Source organism: Taudactylus pleione, unplaced genomic scaffold (genome assembly GCF_031769625.1).
Source record: "Taudactylus pleione unplaced genomic scaffold, aTauple2 ptg000729l, whole genome shotgun sequence".
Taxonomy (NCBI): domain Eukaryota; kingdom Metazoa; phylum Chordata; class Amphibia; order Anura; family Myobatrachidae; genus Taudactylus; species Taudactylus pleione.
The window spans coordinates 19,513-41,187 of NW_028285131.1; positions in this window are offsets into that span (position 1 = coordinate 19,513).

Sequence of the window (21,675 nt, forward strand, 5' to 3'; positions counted from 1 at the left end):
GGAACGCCCCCGTCTGGGAAGCACGCCCCCAGCACGCCCACCAAAGGGGGCGTGCTGTCAATCAACATCGACAGCATTCCCCCTTTGATCAGACACAGACGGCGGAGCTCCCGCCATATTGCACATGCGCAGTGCACACCATCGACCCACTTGAGAGCGGACAGCCACTTGCGAGTGGGTCTGAATCAGGCCCAATGTTTTGATGTAACTATACCAAGAGGAAAAAAAAATTTCCGTGAATTTTCTTTTTGCAACGTGGCCTCACGCCACTCCATTCGAAAAATATGGAAAATTTTTCCTTGAAACATCGTTAGTGTGGGTGCTGTGGCCTGCAGCCAGACTTGCAAACTGCATTTCTTTGCTGCCACTGAAATAATAATTAATACATTTTGAACCCCTCTTCTTTTGCCTAATCTTATATCATCTAGCTCCTACCCCTGTCTACTTTATTATTCAACTTCTGCTCCCACCAAATCTCCACTTTTATTATACCCAATATAATAAACTTTTGTTGTGCAGACACTTTCTCCCACACTGTACTCTTACTTGCATTTCTGGAAATCTGCACTCTCTTACATTCTTTCTTCATTCCTACTTTCCATTTTTTCTTCCCATATTTACCTCATCCTTACCATGGCCATGTTTTCTTCAACTCCCCACTTTACTCAGTGTCTACCTAATCTTTTGTTCTGTTCCTTGCTTCCACCTTTATCCTTTCCCCCTGGTCTCCTCCACTTCCTCCTCCCTTTATCTCCCCTCCTCTGTCTGCCTTCCTCCCCATCGTCTCCCATTACTCCACTTTCATTCTCTTATACTCCACCGGGGTCCTACTACCTCACTGCTACTCTCTCCACCCACCCTCCTCTCCATGTCACTTCACCCCACCTCCATCCACGTCTTGATAATCTCCCTCCGTGTCCACCTTCTACTGGCTCCCCTCCTAGCACTGGAGCCTGAACTATGGCTACACTCTGTTAATCTCGGTCCACCAAATTATTCTCACCTCCACACTACAGCAACCCTGATAATCTCATTCACATCTCTCCAACAAACTCTGTCCCTCTATACTGTGCCCTCTGGAATGCCAGGTTAGTCTGTAATAAACGGGTCCCCACCCATGATCTTGTCATCTCCAACTCCCTGAATCTCCTAACCATTACTGAAACCTGGATTTTACTCTCTGACACCACTTCTCCTGCAGCTCTCTCCTCTGGGGGACTCACCTTCTCCCACACCCCCCGACCTGGGGGTTGCCATGGTGGTGGTATTGGGGTCCTTCTATCCCCCAGTTACTCATACCAACCCATACTCTCTGAACCATCCCGTACATTCTCTACATTTGAAGTTCATGCTATACGCCTCTTCCAACCATCACACATCAAAGTAGATGTCATTTACCATCCCCCTGGCCCTCCCTCCAAGTTCCTTGACAACTTTGCTTCCTGGCTCCCTCACTTTCTCTCCTCTGACCTTCCCTTCATTATCCTAGGTGATTTCAATATTCCAATTGATATGCCAATATAATCCTCTGCCTGCAAACTCTTCACCCTCACATCTTCATTTGGACTCTCCTAATGGACCGCCTCACCCTCCCATGTAAGTGGGCATTTGCTTTATCTGGTCTTCACTCACCGTTGCAATATTTCTGATTACTCCTATTCCCCATTCCCCCTTTCTGACCATCACCTTTTCTCTTTTAACCTGTCCCTCTCTCCTTCCCCTCCTCTACATCCAAAAGCCACCATCACTAAGCGTAAACTTGAGCCTATCTACACCATTTCCTTTTCTTTTCTGCTTGACTCACTTCTCTCCCTTATGCTCTCTCTCTCCTGCCCTGAACAAACTGATTTCTTATACAATGCCTCCCTTACTTCTGCTCTGGACTCTGTTGCTCCGGCGATCACTACTCACACTCGCAGATCTACTCCTCAACCCTGGCATTCCAAATGCACCAGAATCCAACAAAAGTGTTCACGAACCACCGAGCATCAGTGGAGAAGCTCAAGCTCTAAGGCAGATTTTCTCCATTTCAAATTTATGCTCTCATCCTACAGTGCTGCCCTTTCCCTCTCTAAACAGTCATATTTCAAGAACCTCATCTCCTCAGTCCTCTAATCCACAGCGTATCTTCACCACTTTCAACTGCCCTTGACTTTGCTACCTACTTTACATCTAAAATTGATTCCACACGTCAGGACATCATATCCAACCAGTCCCCCAGCTCTCCACCTCCTCCTTTCCCGTATCACCCCTCCCCATCCACTTTAGCAACTCTATCATCCTTCTCCCTGTATCTGGAGAGGAAGTCATGGCCCTCATCTGGTCCTCCCCTTCCTTACACTAGTCCCCTTAATTATATCCACTCCTGTCTCCTCCGCTACCTCTCTCCTTCTGCCTGCTCCCATCTTGCCCACCTCCTTAACCTCTCCCACTCATCAGGCACAGCATGCCCTTGTCTTCCCCATTCTTAAAAAACCTACTCTTGACCCTAACATTCTCTCTAACTACCGACCCATCCCTCTCCTCCCTTTTGCCTCCAAACTCCTTGAGCGTATTGTCTACAACTCTTTACCACTTTTCTTTCCTCCCACTCCCTCCTTGACCCTTTTCAGTCTGGCTTCCATTCTCTCCACTCCACTGAAACTGCTCTAATGAAAGTCAGCAATTACCTACTTGCTGCCAAATCCAAAGGCCACTACTCTCTGCTTATTCTACTTGATCTCTCTGCTGCTTTCAACACTGTGGACTACCCTCTCCTGCTGCAAATCCTTCATTCCCTTGGTTTATGTGACACTATCTCCTGGCTGTTCTCCTACCTCTCTGACCGATCATTCTCTGTTTCCTCTCATGACTCCTCTTCCCTCCCACAGCCTCTTACAGTAGGTGTTGCCCAAGGTTCTGTTCTTGGACCTATCCTATTCTCCCTCTATACGTCCTCTCTCTAGGTGAACTCATCAGCTTTTTTTACCTCCATTATCATCTCTATGCTGATGATACTCAGATCTACCTTTCCTCCCCTGATCTCTCCTCCTCTCTTCTGACTCATGTCTCTCTGCTATCTCTTCCTGGATGTCCCAGTGATTTCTTAAACTTAATATGGCTAAGACAGAGCTTGATCATCTTCCCACCCTCCCACATAACCTCACTTCCCACGATTTCCTTATCAATTGGTGGCACAACTATCTCTTCTAGCCCCAAAGTGCGCTGTCTTGGAGTTATCCTGAACTCATCCCTCTCCTTCAAACCACATATCCAGAATCTCTCGCAGTCCTGTTGTTTCCATATCAAAAATATTTCCAAGATCAGACCCTATCTCACCCAGTATGCTACTAAAACCCTCATACACTCACTGGTCATCTCCAGATTGGACTACTGTAACCTCCTCCTATCTGGCCTCCCTGACTCCCATCTCTCTCCTCTCCAGTCTGTTCTCAGTGCTGCTTCTCAGCTCATCTTCCTCTCCAAATGCTCTACATCTGCCTCCCCTCTCCTACAAGCCCTCCACTGGCTCCCCTTCCCTTTCAGAACCCAATTTAAGGTTCTCACACTCTCTTACAAAGCCCTCACCCAATCTTCTCCATCTACATCTCTGATCTCATCTCCCTACACACTCCTGTCCACCCTCTTTATTCAATTAATGCCCGCCGCCTTTCATAACAACTGATTACTTAGTTTCACTCCAGCCTCCAAGATTTTGCCCGCACTGCTCCCCACCTCTGGAACTCTCTCTCTCCCCATCAGACTCTCCACCTCTCTACAATCATTCAAACGGGCTCTCGAGACCCACTACTTCATCAAAGCCTTCCAGCTGTCATCCTAACATGCTCCTTCCTCCCCGTCTACCCCATCTGTGTCACACCTGTTTGTCTGCCCCTCCCTTTTAGAATGTAATCTCTTATGAGCAGGGCCCTCTACCCTCCTGTGCTTCTCCCTACTTTACTTTCATCTACTTCTTACTCACCACTAGGGCATCTAACACATGGTTGCTAATATAGCTATGTATATTATCCATGCCCTTGTCCTGTATTGTATTGTATTGTATTGTACTGTAAGTCACTGGTCACCTATTTGTTTATGTACTTTGTAAGGCACTGCGGAACACTCGTGGCGCCATATAAATATATGATAATAATAATAACAAGTGGGTGGTTCTGGAATCTGATAAGCTTGTCTGAAGAGGTGAGTTTTTAGAGAACGCTTGAATGTTTGGAGACTAGCGAAAAGTCTTATTGTGCGTGGGAGGGCATTCCACAGGGTGGGTGCAGCCCGACAAAAGTCCTGTAACCTTGCATGGGAACAAGTAACGTGTATGGATGAGAGACACAGATCTTGTGCAGAGCGGAGATGTCGGGTTGAAAGATATTTTGAGATAAGTGAAGAGATGTATGTTGGTGTGGTTTGGTTAATAGCTTTATGTGTGAGTGTAAGTATTTTATATTGAATTCGGTAGAAGACCGGCAGCCAATGGAGGGACTGACAGAGTAAATCAGTAGACACTGAACGTTTGGCGATAAACATCAGCCTCGCAGCTGCATTCATAATGGATTGTAGTGGCAAGAGTCTGTTTTTGGGAAGACCAGTAAGATGACTATTGCAGTAGTCAATGCGGGAAATAATGAGTGCATGGATTAAAGTTTTTGCAGTGTCCTGTGTAAGATATGGTCGAATTTTGGCTATGTTTTTAAGAGGAACATAGCATTTGATGGCAGAGTACCAGAGCTAGAGATCGGCAAACAATCGCTCGTTGCGCATAGACTGCCCAGCAGAGTGAGTGACAGGGGAGGCTGTTTGTGGGTGGTGACAGGAGCTGGCTGCTAGAAACGGGGGAGTGGACATGCAAACGCAGGCGTGCCTGAGCGTCTCAACGCCATTTTAGAGGCGTGCATAATTAACAGGCAGTGTCATTGTACACGTCACCTGGTTACATTTCACACTGAAGTGACTGCAGTGCTTTAGGTAGAGTATAGTCAACCTGAAGCGCTGCGTTCGCTTCCGATGGTACCCAATGTACCGATGGTTACATACACTTTCTGGAGATGACGTGCGCAAGTGGGCATCTTAAGAAAGTGATCGCAAGCCAAGACATAGTGGGTGTGCTAATGCCTTGCCGTGCGATCGCCTGCCGTGCTGTCGCTTAGCCGAATTTGCATACGCTGGGTGCGAAAGAACGCATCTAGCGACTGGGTATGAATGAGCTCCAAAGTTCCATCTAGTCTTATAGAGCCTGATTCTGAGGTGCAGTGGCAAACGCAGGATTTTGAAAGGGGGGTTTCCAATACTTATTTACCACACCAATGACCATAAAATCTAACCACATACAGGCAGCACTCCTCGGGTACTCAATAATCCAAGCTTGTTAATCCATTACTGTGCAACGTTTAAGGTGCATTTATTACATATTTTGTCTATGCATCTGAACGTTGCACAGCAATGGCTTAACAAGCTTGGATTATAGAGTACCCGAGGAGTGCTTCCTGTATCTAATTGTATGTCTTATATGTTCAAGACTGAGCAGTCTGCTTAGTTCTTATGTATGTATAGACTGTTGTATAGTCTGGCATTCAGGATGAATTTAATAAAGTTTAGGGGTACCCACCCGTAGTTTAATCATATGGAATATACCATGTGTATCTTTCCACCTCTCCAAGAAATAAAAAGGTGGCACTGAGACCTCCACTACAAACATACACAATGACATATACACGCACACAGACACACACACACACACACACACACACACACACACACACACACACACCAGCAAAGCCTACACACATACAATGACACAGAGGCACACACTGAAAAAGCCTACACATACACACAGACACACACACCGAATGCAGCCAATTCAATACAGTGCTGACATCACTTATTAAAGATCCATCCCCACTGGTACCCCCCTCCCCCGGCCGGCACCCCCCACATGTGATACATTACACACACCTACGGTGCGGCCTCGGGAGAGCGCTCCGGGATTATGGGCACTGTCACTCAGAAGCAGCTCTCAGCCTCCCACAATGCCGGTGCCCCCAGGGGAACTGCCTGGGAGGAGCTGCGTGCTACCGCTACAGCTCCCCCTACAGCCAGTCCAGCCAGGAACAGTTGCCTGAGCTCTGGCTCAGGTCTCTTTACAAAAAAAAAAAATATTGTTATTTAGGCTGCCCGGCGATGGAGCGGCGGGCAGGGGGGGTTTCTAGGCACTTGGAAACCCCCCCTGCGTGCGCGTATGAGGTGGCAGTAATGCAAATAAATAGCCAGTAACTTTGCACCTTGGTAAAACCATGTTGCACTGCCGGTGGGGCAGATGTAAGATTGTAGAGAGATTTAGATTTGAGAGGGGTGTGTCCAAACTGAAACCAAAGTTGCAGTGTGAAAATAAAGCTCTCCAGCATTTGTGGGCTTCATGCAACACCAGCCAGTATTTACCTTAAATGCAAAAATATATAAAAATTAGAGATGAGCGGTTCGGATTCTGTGGAACCTGAACCGCTCCGAACATGGGGTTCCGAGTCCCACCCGAGCCGAGGCTCGGGTGTTCCCACATACTCGGATCCCCACTGCGAACCGAACGTCAGTGCCCTGAAGTCGGATCCTCGCGAAAGTGCTGAACCCTTGTGAGAGGCGTGAGTTCGCCTCTACATAAGGCGCCGAGTCTCGCGACTCGGCACCATTTCTCCTGCACGCTCTGGACTGCGCACTGCTCTGCTACCGGGCTGGCTGGCTGAGTGGGACTGGTGGCTGTATAGGGGGCACACTGATGTATGCTGTGCAATGGTCTGCTGATCACTGGCTGGCTGAGTGGGACAAGTGGCTGTAGTGGCAAAGTGGCTGCATAGGGGGCACACTGCATGCTGATGCTGCACTATACTCTGCTGATTAAGTGCTGTGTCCAGAGACTCACAAGTAACTGCGCTGGCAAAAGTGACTGTGTAAGGGGGCACACTGCACGATGATGTATGCTGCGCTATACTCTGCTGATTAAGTGCTGTGTCCAGAGACTCACAAGTGCTGTGCTGGCAATAATGACCGTGTAAGGGTGCACACTGACTGCACGCTGATGTATGCTCCACTATGCTGATCAAAGTGTCGAGACTCACAAGTGGCTGTGTGTAAAAAAAAAAAAAAAAAAAAAAAGTTTATAAAAGTAAAAAATAGAAAGTTTAAAGTTTAAAAATAAATAAATAAAACTTATTTTTTTGATGCTGTACCCCACTGTGTATACAAGCACCGTGACTCTGTGGCCCTTAGCCCTCTGTGTATAAAATGTAGGGGTCTATTTACTAAACACTGTTAGGAGACAGAGTGAAAAGTGATAAGAAAGTGATAAGGTGCCAGCCAATCAGCTCCCAACTGTCATTTTGAAACACAGTGGGGTCTATTTACTAAGCAGTGTTAGGAGACAGAGTGAAAAGTGATAAGGTGCCAGCCAATCAGCTCCCAACTGTAATGTTTCATTCAGCCTGTGAGATGACAGTTGGGAGCTGATTGGCTGGTACCTTAATACTTTCTTATCACTTTTCACTCTGTCTCCTAACACTGCTTAGTAAATAGACCCCACAAGCACCGTAACTTTGTGGGTCTTAGCCCTCTGGGTATAAAATACAAGCACCGTAACTTTGTGGGCCTTAGCCCTCTGTGTATAAAATACAAGCACTGTGACTTTGTAGGCCTTAGCCCTCTGTGTATAAAATACAAGCACTGTGACTTTGTAGGCCTTAGCCCTCTGTGTATAAAATACAAGCACCGTGACTTTGTGGGCCTTAAGGTTGCCATAAACGGTGAGATTCAAAAGTTGGTCAGATCAGTTGTACAATTTCCCTTGAAAATTCTTTCCTTCAGATACAGGACGATTTGTATTTAAAATGCAACTATTTGACATAAGACCATACGATTTGATCAATCACATCACATAATGTGTGTCAATTCCTACACGATCAGTTGAGATCTCTCTGCAAAACCATCTGATCTGCGATCCAACTAGACGACGGCGGGGACGCGCATCGGGGTCGCAGAAGACTCAAAATACAACTATTTTCAAATGATCGGTCTGTCCAACCTCTAGAAACTGCCCAAATCATGTGATCAATCGTCCCATGTATGGCTAGCATTAGCCCCCTGTGTATAAATAAAATACAAGCACCGTGACTCTGTGGGCCTTAGCCCTCTGTGTATACAAGCACTGTGACTCTGTGGTGTCTGTGCCACTGCTCTGTCGCTTAGTAACCAGTCAGCTCACTGCAACCTTTGGCCAATAATGGTAGGCATTCTTTCTTGTGACCAAGCTTCAGGCGAAACGCGCGTCAAGCAAGGCATCTCGATTGTGGCTGGATCAGCTGACCCTGACATCCGTTTCCAGTATACACGCTGATATTTCTACTCACGAGGGGTGACGGAGGGGATTTCCCCGCAGGGACAGCTGGTACAGATACAGGTACCTCCGGACAGATCAGCTGGTCGTGATGCCTGTTCTGAACAGCAAGGCAGCGTCACCACTTTATCTTAGACTGAGAGGGATTTCCCTGCAGGGATAACCGATATAGGTATCCCCGTGTTATACAGCCGATTGTGGCGTTTACTTTCAGTATTCCACGGACGGATCATAGTGTGCTATCACTTTGTTTAGACTACAAGTGGTTCCCTTGTAGGGATAGCCGATACAGGCATTCCCACATCACACAGCTGATTGCGGTGCTCACTTACAGTCTTTCATGGACGGATCACAGTGAGTTAGCCACGTTTACCTACCCAGCCGCTTGGACTAAGTGCCCCCACAGCTTTAGATATATTCATTTTGAGGACACAGATTATTACCAGTGTCCATAATAAACTACAGTGTGGGACATACTTGGTCTAACCTGATATCTTATTCACAACACAGCATTATTATTATTATTGTTTGTTCATTATTTGGGATTTTTTTTTGGATATAACATGATTACAGACACATTATTACATCTCTATTTCTGATGTCAAGTCTGACTGATTTGGGCACATTTTGTCTTTGTCTTTGTTGCTGAAAGCATTGCAATCTAACACCCCTGAAATCCTTAGCAGGCCTGACACTTCACTGTTGTTTCATGAGGAACTAATCTTTCTCACTCTCTCATCACTCATTTTTATGGGTGACAGCAGAAGTGGATAGACACTTATGTGACTCACTTTATTCTATTGATCTTATCATTCTACATGAATTTACATCATTCTATGTTTGCAATAGGATAATTATATGTGTGTAACTGCAGAGAGTTAATACTATATATAGTTCATTTATATACCTTGGACTATCATATGTGAAATTAATTTTGGGTTTGATTGAAAGTTAATTGATCACTTGCTTGGGAAAGGATTACTATTTCAAACTATCAAGCAGTTATTCCATAGGTTATGAAAACATTAGTGATAATGATTCTGTGATTGCTCATATGAATCACTATAATATTAATAACACACTTCAAACCTATGTGAAATATTGCAGATGAAGCATATAATTTGAATTAACTACGAGCTAATTAGCCATTTGATTATACTCCTCAGATATTGCTCATTGTATATGATTGATTGAATCAGGGCATATACCCATACTACAGTAGGTGTATATGTGTATGTATATATGCATATATATATATATATATATATATATGTATATATATATATACATTGTTATGCTTTCTATAATGTGTCTAATTCTGGTGATAATTATTTATTAACATTTATATCATTATCACATTGTGGAGGATATACATAATTTTTGTGTGATCTAATATTTTATGTATGAATCAACAATCTCCATCTATGTTTGTGACAAATGTAAAACTTATATTTTCCGATTTAGGTTCATACTTATTATGCACTTTCCTCCCATTTTCAGATTATTCTTGAGTGAACATATAATATTTGTATTTATTTAGCTAGTGTTTGTGATTGAGAGATACCTACTCCTTATTTATTCCACTAGGATATTGGATTGTTCTTTAGGAGTGTTTTTGTGATCATATTCGCCGTTTTTTCAGGAAATAACAAATTTTTTCGTATTTATTTCCCTTATATTTTAAGAGTATACTAATAAAAATTAATATTTTAATTTAATCATCATTTCATATTTTTGATACATATAATAATTTTGATATTAAGAGTGCCCCACAAAGGAGTCGTCTTTTACTTGCCTTGGCAAGGACATTTTGTGAACAATAATGGTGAAAACAATATTATATGCTGTGAGGTGGTCTAAATTGACTGGAAATTAATGTTATTGAGGTTAATAATACTCTAGGGACAAAAAAAAGCCCAAATTATGTGATTTTAGCTTTTTTTGTACATTTTTGTAAAAAATCCAAATCCAAACGACGAATCAGAGCCAAATCCAAATCCAGCAAAAATGGTCCGGCGCTTATCCCTAATAAAAATAAATGTATTTGCACCTCTGGCATTGCGGCATGGTTTGTCCAGGTACAGAGTTACTTTCACTTTGTTTGCTTTACTCTCACCTCAGAAGATGGCCCATAGTCTGGCCTATTGTGTATGGTAGCGTATATCAGGCGCGTAACTACCGTGGGTGCAGGGTGTGCGGTTGCTATGGGGCCCGCAGCACCTCTGGGGCCCGCCTCCCCCAGCACCCAGCTCACCTCAGCGGCAGTAATGTTGTTGCCTGGACATGGTGGAAAGTGTCCTCCCCGCTCTGTGATTGGCTGGTCACATTCCTGGCAGAGGCTGCCCTGCTCTCTGGCTGGCTGTGTGCAGTGGAGTGCAGCAAGAGGCTGCCCTGTTCTGTGATTGGCTGGTCATGTTGCAAGAAAATGCCCCCTTGGCCTGTGGTTGGTTGCGCTGTACCACGTGTGGCATGTTCTGTGTGTGGCGATGACGGCGGAATGGCCGGAGATCCAGTGGGTGGAGCAGGAAAGGTCGCTGGACCTGGTGCTGCAGGCGGTGGATGAGTGCCTCCGGCTGTGCGGGGGGCAACTACTGGCCAGCCTCCTTTCCCTCCTCAACTACCTGGAGTTGAGCGGCTGCGCGGAGCTGCGGGAGGTGCCGGCCGGCCAGGGCCTCCTCTTCTACCTGTAGAGCCTCATCCTCTGCTGGGCCCCCCCCCAGTTTGTGGCAGCTACTCGGCATGTGGAAGCTGGACCTGTCCGGGAACCAGCTGGAGGAGCTGCTAACACAAGTGAGTCATCTGCTCAAGCTTTGCAGCCTGAAAGTTGGCTGTGCTCAACCTGTCATTGAACCTGGTGGGGCAACGGGGTGCCTAGATAGACCTATGGGGGCCCCGCTGAAATTTTGCTATGGGGCCCCTATACCTCTGGTTACGGCCCTGGCGTATATTATTTTATAGTTGGGGGAGGGGGCCTATTACCTTATTTTCTAATAATGTCTAACTAAGTCAAACTTAACATGTTTATCCTATAGCTGGGGTAGTCAGCCTGTGACACTCCAGCTGCTGTGGAACTACACATCACAAAATGCCCTGTCACAATTTTACTATTAGGGCATGCTAAAACTGTAAAAGGGCATGCTGGGATGCAGGGCCGGTGTCACCATTAGGCAGCGATAGGTAGCTGCCTAAGGGCGCTGGCCACTAGAGGGCGTCGCAGCCTGTCGCTGATTCTGTTTTACAAAAAAAATAATAGATTTTGCCTAGCCTGCTGGTTATCCACAGCGACCACTGGCACTCATCTCATCACCAGCAGTGCACTGGTCATGTCAGTGCTTGGTATCCTCTCCCACTGACTCCACCGTGCAGCCTGTCAGCGCTGAGTCATCACTGTGGCGCCCGCCCCACGCCCCCTGGCCTGCTTGCTCATACTCTTAGCTCCTCCTCTGCCTTTCAGAGACGAGGAGCAGGGCTGTCTGGCTGAAAAGAGTCAGTCACTCTTCACTGCAGTGTTGCCCGCCTGTGCATCGTGTGTGTGTGTGAGCCGGAGTGGAGCTCCGAACAACCTTGTAGCGGGTGAGATGGCTGAGTCATCCAGGGGAGCTGCTGCGATGCGCAGCACAGCTCCTCCAAGGCAGCTCCCTTGGGCCTTTCAGTGCTCAGTTAATCCTCATCAGTGCACAGCGCTTCTGCTCTCTGCTCCGGACATCTGAAGGTAAGGCACCTGTAGCATATCAGGCAAGCTGTCTGGCTGTGTGTCATGCATGTAGTAGGAGGGGAGGTTTAGCTGTGTGTGTTAGGAAATGGGTAATTGGTGTGGGGGGGGGGACTTGGAGTATAAGATACCACACTTTCACTTTACTGGCTGGGAAGTGTAATTGACGTGGAGGGTGGGGGGAGAGGAGGGCAGGCTGACGTTTTGCCTAGGGTGTCATTGCACCGGCCCTGCTGGGATGTGTAGTTCCACAGCAGCCACAGTGCCACAGGCTGCCTATCCCTATCCTACAGTATGCATGCAATTGAGTTATATCTTATCCTACTTTCAAATTCATTGGAACATACTGCAGCAGTAATGCCAGCCCAACAGTCATATATTCAAGAAGTACTGTAATTATTAGAGATGAGCGGGTCCGGTTCTCCGAGAACCGAACCTACCTGCACTTACAGATCTGAGGTGAGATCTGAATCTGGCTCAGGTCTTAAAGCGAATCAAATCTTCATTATCCCGCTGTCGGATTGTACAAAGGTTCCCACATTCTCCACCATTTTCATTCCAGCTGCGGAGAGTGAAGAGGAAGCAGGGGCTGTTCTGTGCTGTTGTTGTCCATAACGGCTGTGCTGTTGCTGGGCATAGGGGCTGGCTGCTGTTGTCATAGGGGCTGGCTGCTGATGTTGTCCATAGTGGCTGGCTGTGCTGTTGCTGTGCATAGGGTCTGGCTGTTGCTGTCCATTATGGCTGTGTTGTTGCTGTGCATAGGGGCTGGCTGCTGTTGTTGTCCATAGGGGCTGGCTGTGCTGTTGCTGTGCATAGGGGCTGGCTGTTGTTGTCCATAACGGCTGTGCTGTTGCTGTGCATAGGGGATGGCTGCTGTTGTCATAGGAGCTGGCTGCTGTTGCTGTCCATAGGGGCTGGCTGTGCTGTTGCAGTGCATAGGGTCTGGCTGCTGTTGTCATAGGGGCTGGCTGCTGCTGTTGTCCATAGGGGCTGGCTGTGCTGTGCTGTTGTCCATAAGGGCTGTGTTGTCTATAGGAGCTGAGCTGCAGACAGAAGAGGGGGGCTTCAGTGTCACTGCAATCCATAAAGGGGAGCAAAAAATATATATGTTAAGTTTTTTTTTCTGTGTGTGTGCGCGTTAGCCACACTTGTCAGCAACGTAGCTGTGCAGGGGTGCTGCCTGTGTCATTTATCAAGGGGCTGCTGCCTCGTTCATGGTCGCTCTCCCCCCCAGTGTAAAAAAAAAATGAATAAAAGGTTTTTTTTTTATGTGTGCACGTTAGCCACCCTTATCAGCAACGTAGCTGTGCAGGGGTGCTGCCTGTGTCGTTTGTCAAGGGGCTGCTGCCTCATTCAGGGGTGCTCCCCCCCCAAGTGCAAAAAAATATATATTAAGTGTTTTTTTTGTGTGTGTGCGCATTAGCCACACTTAGCAACGTAGCTGCGCAGGTGTGCTCCTGTGTCATTAATCAAGGGGCTGCTGTGTCCATCCAGGGGCTGCTGTGTCCATCCAGGTGCAGGGGCTGCTGTGTCCATCCAGCTGCAGGGGCTGCTGTGTCCATCCAGCTGCAGGGGCTGCTGTGTCCATCCAGGTGCAGGGGTTGCTGTGTCCATCCAGGTGCAAAGGCTGCAGGGGTGTATTCGTAAAAAATATTGACACTGTTAGTGGAAACGCAGTGTATTCGTAAAAAATATTGTCACACTATATATGCAAAACGCAGTGTATTCATAAAAAAAATTGTCACTAGCGGCTCCTAACCTCGAATACTATCAACACGCTTGTCTTTTAGATCAGATGAAAGACTGGTTAGCCTCTTCACCGATTAAACCATGGGTATCTATTGAAATTTCTGCATGCCAAACTCTCCCCTTACGGGACATCATGTGGATTAAAGCTGCTGATAGACCCCATAAATCCCTTATTCCAAAGAGCGTTTTTGACACCCTTATATTCTGGGACAAATTGATTTCCGCACATGGGGAATTCTCTTTTCCCTCGTCTCATATTTCTATACTAGCCCTTTCACGACTGATCCAGGATCTAGTATTAACTTCCTGGCATGAGAAAGGGATCACAACAGTTAGAGATCTTTATACTGACCATCAATTTAAATCCTTTCAACAATTACAAGATCAATATGATATTCCCAAGAATTACTTTTTTACATCTTTGCAGGTGAGACACTGGGTATTCTCTAACTCTGGCCCAAATCATCTCCTTCCCACCCCACCTCCTTATATACTTTCTCAACTGTCTACTACTGGCCATAAGAGTGGCATTTCTATGTGGTATAATACGCTTCTGACTCCGCTAGAAGATTCAAAACTTTCTATACAATCCAAATGGGAATCCGATCTTAATCTGTCCCTGACTGAAGAAGACTGGTCTATTTTATTCATGAACATTTTCAAAATGTCCAAATGTTTGAACCATTCTGAAATGCTCTATAAATTAATTCACGGCTTATATTACACCCCGATCAAATTGCATAGAATCTGGCCAGAATCCTCTAAATTATGTTGGAGGAAATGCGGGTTGGATGGTACTCTGATACATATCTTTTGGTCTTGTCCTAATATACTCTCCTTATGATCAGAGCTATTTCAGTTATTAGCTCAGGTCACTATGGAGACTCTTCCTCAGTCGCCAGAAATCTCACTCCTACATTATTTTCCTCCTACAATACAATTACACAATAAGTATGTTGTTGGACACATTTTGATAGCTACAAGGGCAGCTCTGGCACAGTTTTGGAAGAGACCTGACCCCCCCATCTCTCTCGATAATAATATCTAATATTCAGAGAAGTTTTGAAATGGAAACCTCTGGATTTAAATATTCTACATCATCCTCGTCCCCACTGCTAAAATGGCGACCCTGGTCTGACTTTATTGAGTCAACTTCACATACGACGTCCATAGTCGGCTAGCTTTAACACTGCCCCAATATGACACGAGAAAGGTTAATATGACTGACCACACATTTATTTCCATAAATAATGGTTGTATGTATTGTTCTGTTTTGTTTTTTTATAATATATTGCTTTGTATTGCTTGGTTTATCTATGTAATACTTGCTTTATTCTTATTTTATTTTTTTTGTTTAGTTTATTTTATTTTATTTATTTTCTCATTTTCTATTTTATTTTACAAAATTTCAAAAAATATATTGTTTATATTATGATGATTGTAAATTACTGTCTACTATTGTCTTATCTGATGTATATTGGATTTTTTGTTCTAATAAAAATCATTTGAGTAAAAAAATAAAAAATTGTCACACTGTAAGTGGTAGCGCAGTGTGTTATTCTTTTCTTATTCATATAACAATCTTGTGACACTGTAAGTGGAAACTTCACAATTTTACAATTTAATAACATAAAGTTAGACAAAATTGAACTTTTCACTTATTTCCTCTATCATGAATAAATCATTAGTCTACACGCCAACTACAAGACCACAACAAAGTGCTAAATAATGTGCATTATATATTAAACATAATGACATCACAAACACCTCAGCTGAGATTCACATAAACATAGTTTCCAAATTCAATCATAAAACAATCTTGTGAAACTTCACAATTTTACAATTTAATAACACAAAGTTAGAAAAAAAATGCAACTTTTCACTTAGTTCCTCAATCATGAATAAATGATTAGTCTACATGCCAACTACAAGACCACAACAAAGTGCTAAATAACATGCATTATATATTAAACATAATGACATCACAAAAGCCTCAGCTGAGATTCACATAAACATATTTTCAAAAGGTGAAAATAGAGGATATGGTTTAAAAATGGAATAAAGCAGCTAAAACTGTGTTCTCTGATTATAGTGTCCCTACTCCCTACCCATGGCCCCTCTGCCTGAATTTCAGCAAGCAGGGCATGCAACCGTATTCCAGAGTGCAGCTGCTCCTCCTGTAGCCCAGGTCAGAAGATGTGTAAGGGGTGTGGTGATATGGACTGAAATAGAGCTCACATCCACTAAAGTGGACAATGAATACCCAATCTAATAGGGAGTGCAGCTGTAATTTATACACAACACAGGATGGGATGACGATATAGGCTTTGGTGCTGGTAGAATCTGGGGTGATGTATACATCATCTTCTTCACACAATATTAATTTGTTCCCACTGGAATCCACCATTACAGGTGCCTCTGTAATTTTTGCATGTAATTGATGGTAAAAGTCTTTTTCGTAGAATTCATAGTTCATTTTGATGGACATCATCTTTTCCACATTTTGGGGAAGTAGTCTCAGGCTGATCACTGACAAGGTTCCCGGCTGTGCTAAAAACTCTTTCTGAGTACACACTGGAGGGTGGGCAGCTCAAGTAAAGCAAAGCCAGTTTGTGCAAGGGCCTTCCTGCCAGTAGTCAAATGGACTATCTGACATGCCTATTTGGATGCTATCATTAAACATTTTTAAATAGTCCTCAACCATTCTTTGAATGGTGACTGTATCAGATGGAGCCACAGTAGAGGTGTCATTAATTGAAGGAAATTCTGACCCGACCAGATGTCAGACTTGGTTGTGTTGACTCAAATGCATCACCTGTGGGTGTTCTAAAAGTAAATTTTTTTTCTCAGCAGATGCACTTGCTGCAGAAACTGAAGGAGAAGCCATCGCATCACGTGCCACTTGAGCTCTTCAGATCTGTGACCGTTGGGAAGAAGAAACAATGTTTTCATCCCTTTTGGGATGAAAATCCACTCCCAGCAGCAGGCATGGTGCTCAAGGATTCTCAAGAAAGACACAACCTTAAATCGGAAATCTTGCATTTGATCTGTTCTGCTTGTCAACATATATGTGCCGTTTTAGTGGACAGTGGGTACAAGGGCAGTTTGAAGGCCACTAAGTAACTATGTTTTTTTAATGTCCCTGTACAGGTTGGGAAAGTTTCAAGTGGAATCTTTGAAAAGGATTATTTAACAATCAATTGTTTTGGAAAGCACTCTTCCTGGTCCCCTTCTAGAATGAAAATCCACTCCTAGCAGCAGAAACAGACACAGGATTCTCAAGAAAGAAACATCATAAGACCTTAAATCTGAAATCTTTCATTTGCTCTGTTACACTTATCCACATATCTGTGCTATTCGACAGTGGGTGCAACAGCAGTTTGGAGGCCATTAACTATGTTTTTTTTAAATGTCCCTGTACAGGTTTGGAAATGCTTTTCAAGTGGAATCTTTGCAAAGGATTATTTAACAGTCAATTGTTTTGGAAAGCACTACTAGAAGTCTTCCTGGTACCCTTCTCGGATGAGAAAATCCACTCCCAGTAGCAGGCATGGTGCTCAAGGATTCTTCTGGGGGCAAAAACTGATGTGAATGAGTAAAATACTTTTTTGTAAATGCCTCCCCTCCCCTTCTCCCTCATAAACTTATTTCAGAATCAAATAATTAAATTTAATTTATTACCAATCAACCCTTCCTGTCCCTGCCTTCAACTACATACATACTCAAACTCCCTCAGGCCTCTTAAATAATAAAAACATTTGTTTCCCGATGTGCCATGTGGGAAGTTGAACTGCCACTTGTTTGTGCTGCCCACTGCTGCCACTTAGCTTAGTCAGCCAGCTAGCTTGGTGCAAATTTTGGGCCTAAACCCGATGAAAACAATATTGTGAGGTGTGAGGTGGTCAAATTCACTGGAAACGAGTGGAAATTAATGTTGTTGAGGTTAATAATACTGTAGGAACAAAAAATAAATCAAAATTATGTGATTTTAGCAGATTTAATTTGGGATAAAAATACACTCCCAGCAGCAGGAGGCATAGCACTCAAGGATTCTCAAGAAAGACACAATGGAAAACAAACTTTAAGTCTTAAATCTTGCATTTGCTCTGTTCAGCGTGGACAGTGGCTACAACGGCATTTTGGAGGCCACTAATTAAGTTTTTTTTAATGTCCCTGTACAGGTTGGGAAATGCTTTTCTAGTGAAGTGGAATCTTTGCAAAGAATTGTTTAACAGTCAATTGTTTTTGAAAGCACTATTAGTAGTCTTCCTGGTCCCCTTCTGGGATGAAAATCCACTCCCAGCAGCAGCAGGCATAGCACTCAAACATTCTTCTGGTGCAAGGACTGATGTGAATAAGAAAAATATTTTTTGTAAATGCCTCCCCTCCTCCCTCATAAATTTGCTTCTGAATAATTTTTTTTAATTTACTACCAATCAACCCTTCCTGTCCATGCCTTCAACTACATACATACTCCAACTCTCTCAGGCCTCTTGAATAATAAAAACATTTGTTTCCTGATGTGCCATGTTGGAAGTTGAACTGCCATGTGTTTGTGCCGCCCACTGCTGCCGCTTAGCTTAGTCAGCCAGCTAGCTTGGTGCAAATTCTGGGCCTAAACTCAATATGCAAATAACTTATTTCAAACAACAAAGAGCGCAATAATTTCTAAAAATTAATTACAATTTTAATTATATGGAATATATAAATTTCATTAAAAAACATATAATAGACACAAAAAACAATATAGAACATACTAAGTATGTATATTTGTTGATCCAACATCAACAAAATACATATATATGTATGTATATATATATATATATATATATATATATACAAAAATGGAAATCCTCCTACAAGTGATGAATAGTTCCAATTAGGAGATATCCTTATAGTAAAACGTCATAAAGTCCATTATTAAATTACTTGCAGTGTTTTATATAGCACTGAATTCCGCCTTGCATAAATCCACTGTTGGAAGTAAGTGCAGGTGAGTATCCTTTATATAATTGCAAATTTGGTTGTTAGAGCGATACCACTTCAACCTCCCTCTATTAAAGTATTTGTTTTATTGACTATCAGCCCCTACTGGGTACAGCGGTATTGTGTTTAATTAATAGGAAGAATATGCTTTTCACACCAAGATCTTACCACTCCCATTTTTCCGCTGTTTGGACTGGTCAAACCATCCGGTGAGGGAGGGAGTGCGCTGTTATCAAGGTATGTTGCTGTCCAGCCAAAGGATAAACTAAACTGGATGAAAACAATATTGTGAGCTGTGAGGAGGTCAAAATTTACTGGAAATGAGTGGAAATAAATGTTATTAAGGTTAATAATACTGTAGGAACAAAAACAGGCCCACATTTTGTGATGTTAGCTGTTTTATGATTTTTTTAGAAAAAATACAGATCCAAAACCAAAAAACAAAACACAGGAGGGCGGTTTTGGCAAAACCAATCCAGATCCAAAACCAGAGGAGATACAGATCCAAATCCAAAACACGGAGGTCGGCAAGCATCTCTAGTAATTATGGTACAATCAGGAGTAATGCATGACTGGTTGGGAGCAGGTGGACAGTGGATGGTTAGGATGAAGGAGGCGGAAGGGGTTATGTACGGGGTGTATGTTAGGGGTAGAGTGGGAGGATGAAAAAGTGGCAAAGGAGGGAGGGATTAGGAGAAGGGGGAGGAGTGAGGTGACAAAAAGGAAGGAGGAAGTCTGTGACCGATCAGCTGGAACCATGAAAGGGTATCCCATGGTAAGTAAAACATGGGGTCCAAACTGCATGGAACTTGTCGATGGTGTTCTTGAGAAGCCCAGTGCAAGTTGGTACATTGCGGCTCATGCAATGTGAAGTATTAGTTTCTAAGTGTGTTTGGGAGTGTGGTGGGGGGGAGGCAGAGCGGTAAGGTGTGTTGCGTCAAGGGATGAAGAGTGGCCTGTCATATGTATTATGAGAGTTTTAATCATAGTCCAGAAGGGTGTAATGGTAGGCCATGTCCACCAAATGTGGAAAAAGGTGCTGGGTTGGCCACATTGTTGCCAGCTAAGGGAAGACACGCCAAGGTGCATTTTGTGTAGGCGGTCTGGGACCAAATACCATCTGGTGAGGACTTTATAGGAGTTTTCTTTGACAGTGACATCAATGGAGAACTTGAGGGTGTTGGAGTGTACCTGGTACCAAGCATCCAAACCTAGCTCGTGACCAAAATCTAGCTCCCAGGCTTGTTCCTGGGAAGAAAGGAGGGTAGAATCTGGGGCTAATATAGAGTGATGTCTAATGGGTGATATATGCAGTAGATTCAATAGGGGAGACACTTCTGGATGGGGAATTTGGGAAGAGAGAAATTATAAAATGGCGCATTTGTAGGTATAGATAAAAAGGAGTGGATCCCATGTTTTTCTTGAAGCTCCTGGAACGTGTGCAAGACAAATTTACCAACTACATGGTGGACTCTGGTGATGCCCAGCGTAACCCACATGGAGGCCATTTTAGAGTGCTGGCCCAGTGGAAATAGCAGGTGAATACACTGGGAGTGTCATACGAGAGATGTATTTGGAGAGATGGTGGCAGGATTTGACCCTGTCCCAATGAGAGAGTGTGAGCACAACTGTGGGGGCTAACTGTGCAGACCTGGGCCTATATTTAGCTGAGAGCCAAGGAATAATGTCAGCGAGCCCATATCGACCAAATCACCCTCTACACTTAATAAATGGAGGAGTGCACCAGGCCATGTCGATGTCTACGAAAGTTAGGTAATCCCAAACCACCAGCAGTGGTGGGTTGAAATATAAAATTTTTTGCTAACACAAGGCTTCTTATGATTCCAAATGGATTGTGAGCAGGAGCTTTGCAGAGAATGGAGAACAGAGGCTGGTACTGAAATAGGAAGTGCTTGGAATAGTTACAAAAGCTGTGGGAGGATATAAATTTTTATTGTGTTAATTCAACCTAACCAAGAAATATAGTGTTTGAGTCAAATTAGGAGGTCCTTTTCTATTTGGGCTAGATAAGGGGGGGGGGGGGAGAAATTTTATAGTGAGAGTCTTTCACTGCAATTCCACAGATGTCAGGTTTTGAACAAAATTCTGGAGGCTAAAGCTTTGATGACCAAGACGAAGAGAGGGGGCAGCCTTGTCTGGTAATGCCTTCTAGGACAGGGGTTGTTATAGAGGACCAGCATGGCTTACCTGAGAAATCAAATTTAAACAATGTTTGAGTCATAAAGGTCCAGGCTATCCTGTCAAAGGCTTTCTCCACATCCAATGGAAGCACAAGATACTGTATTTTAAGACTGTTAATATGATGAATAAGATCAATCCTACACCTGGGGATGTAAAGTGCCTGCCTGGACGGGACAAAGACAACTTGATCAGGGTGAATCAGTGAGAGCAGGAGGGGATTCAATATATTAACAAGCAAAATTATTTAAGTCTGTGTTCAGGAGATTCATCTAATGATAGCTGGAGTAGATCTGTGGGTCTTTGCCAGGTTTGGGGATAACTGATCCTCGCCTTGATCAACGGATGAATTGGCCTTCAAGAATTTAATTGAATGTGTTTGTTATGGTGAGGGCAAGAAGGAGTGAAAGTCTTGTAGTTGAATATCTGAAATCCATCCAGGGCAGGGGCTTTAGAAGGTTCCTGTGCTTCAATAGCTGGCAGGACCTCTTCCTTGGTGATTGTTAGTTTGGACAATTCAAAAGGCTTGGTAGAGGACAAATAGAGATGTAGTATAAGACTGCACAGAGAGGGTCAGTGCCTGATGTGCCCTGGGGGTACAGATTTTGATAAGTGTTTGGTAGTTTTAAAGATGCTATTAATCTTGAAGGGGTTATATTGA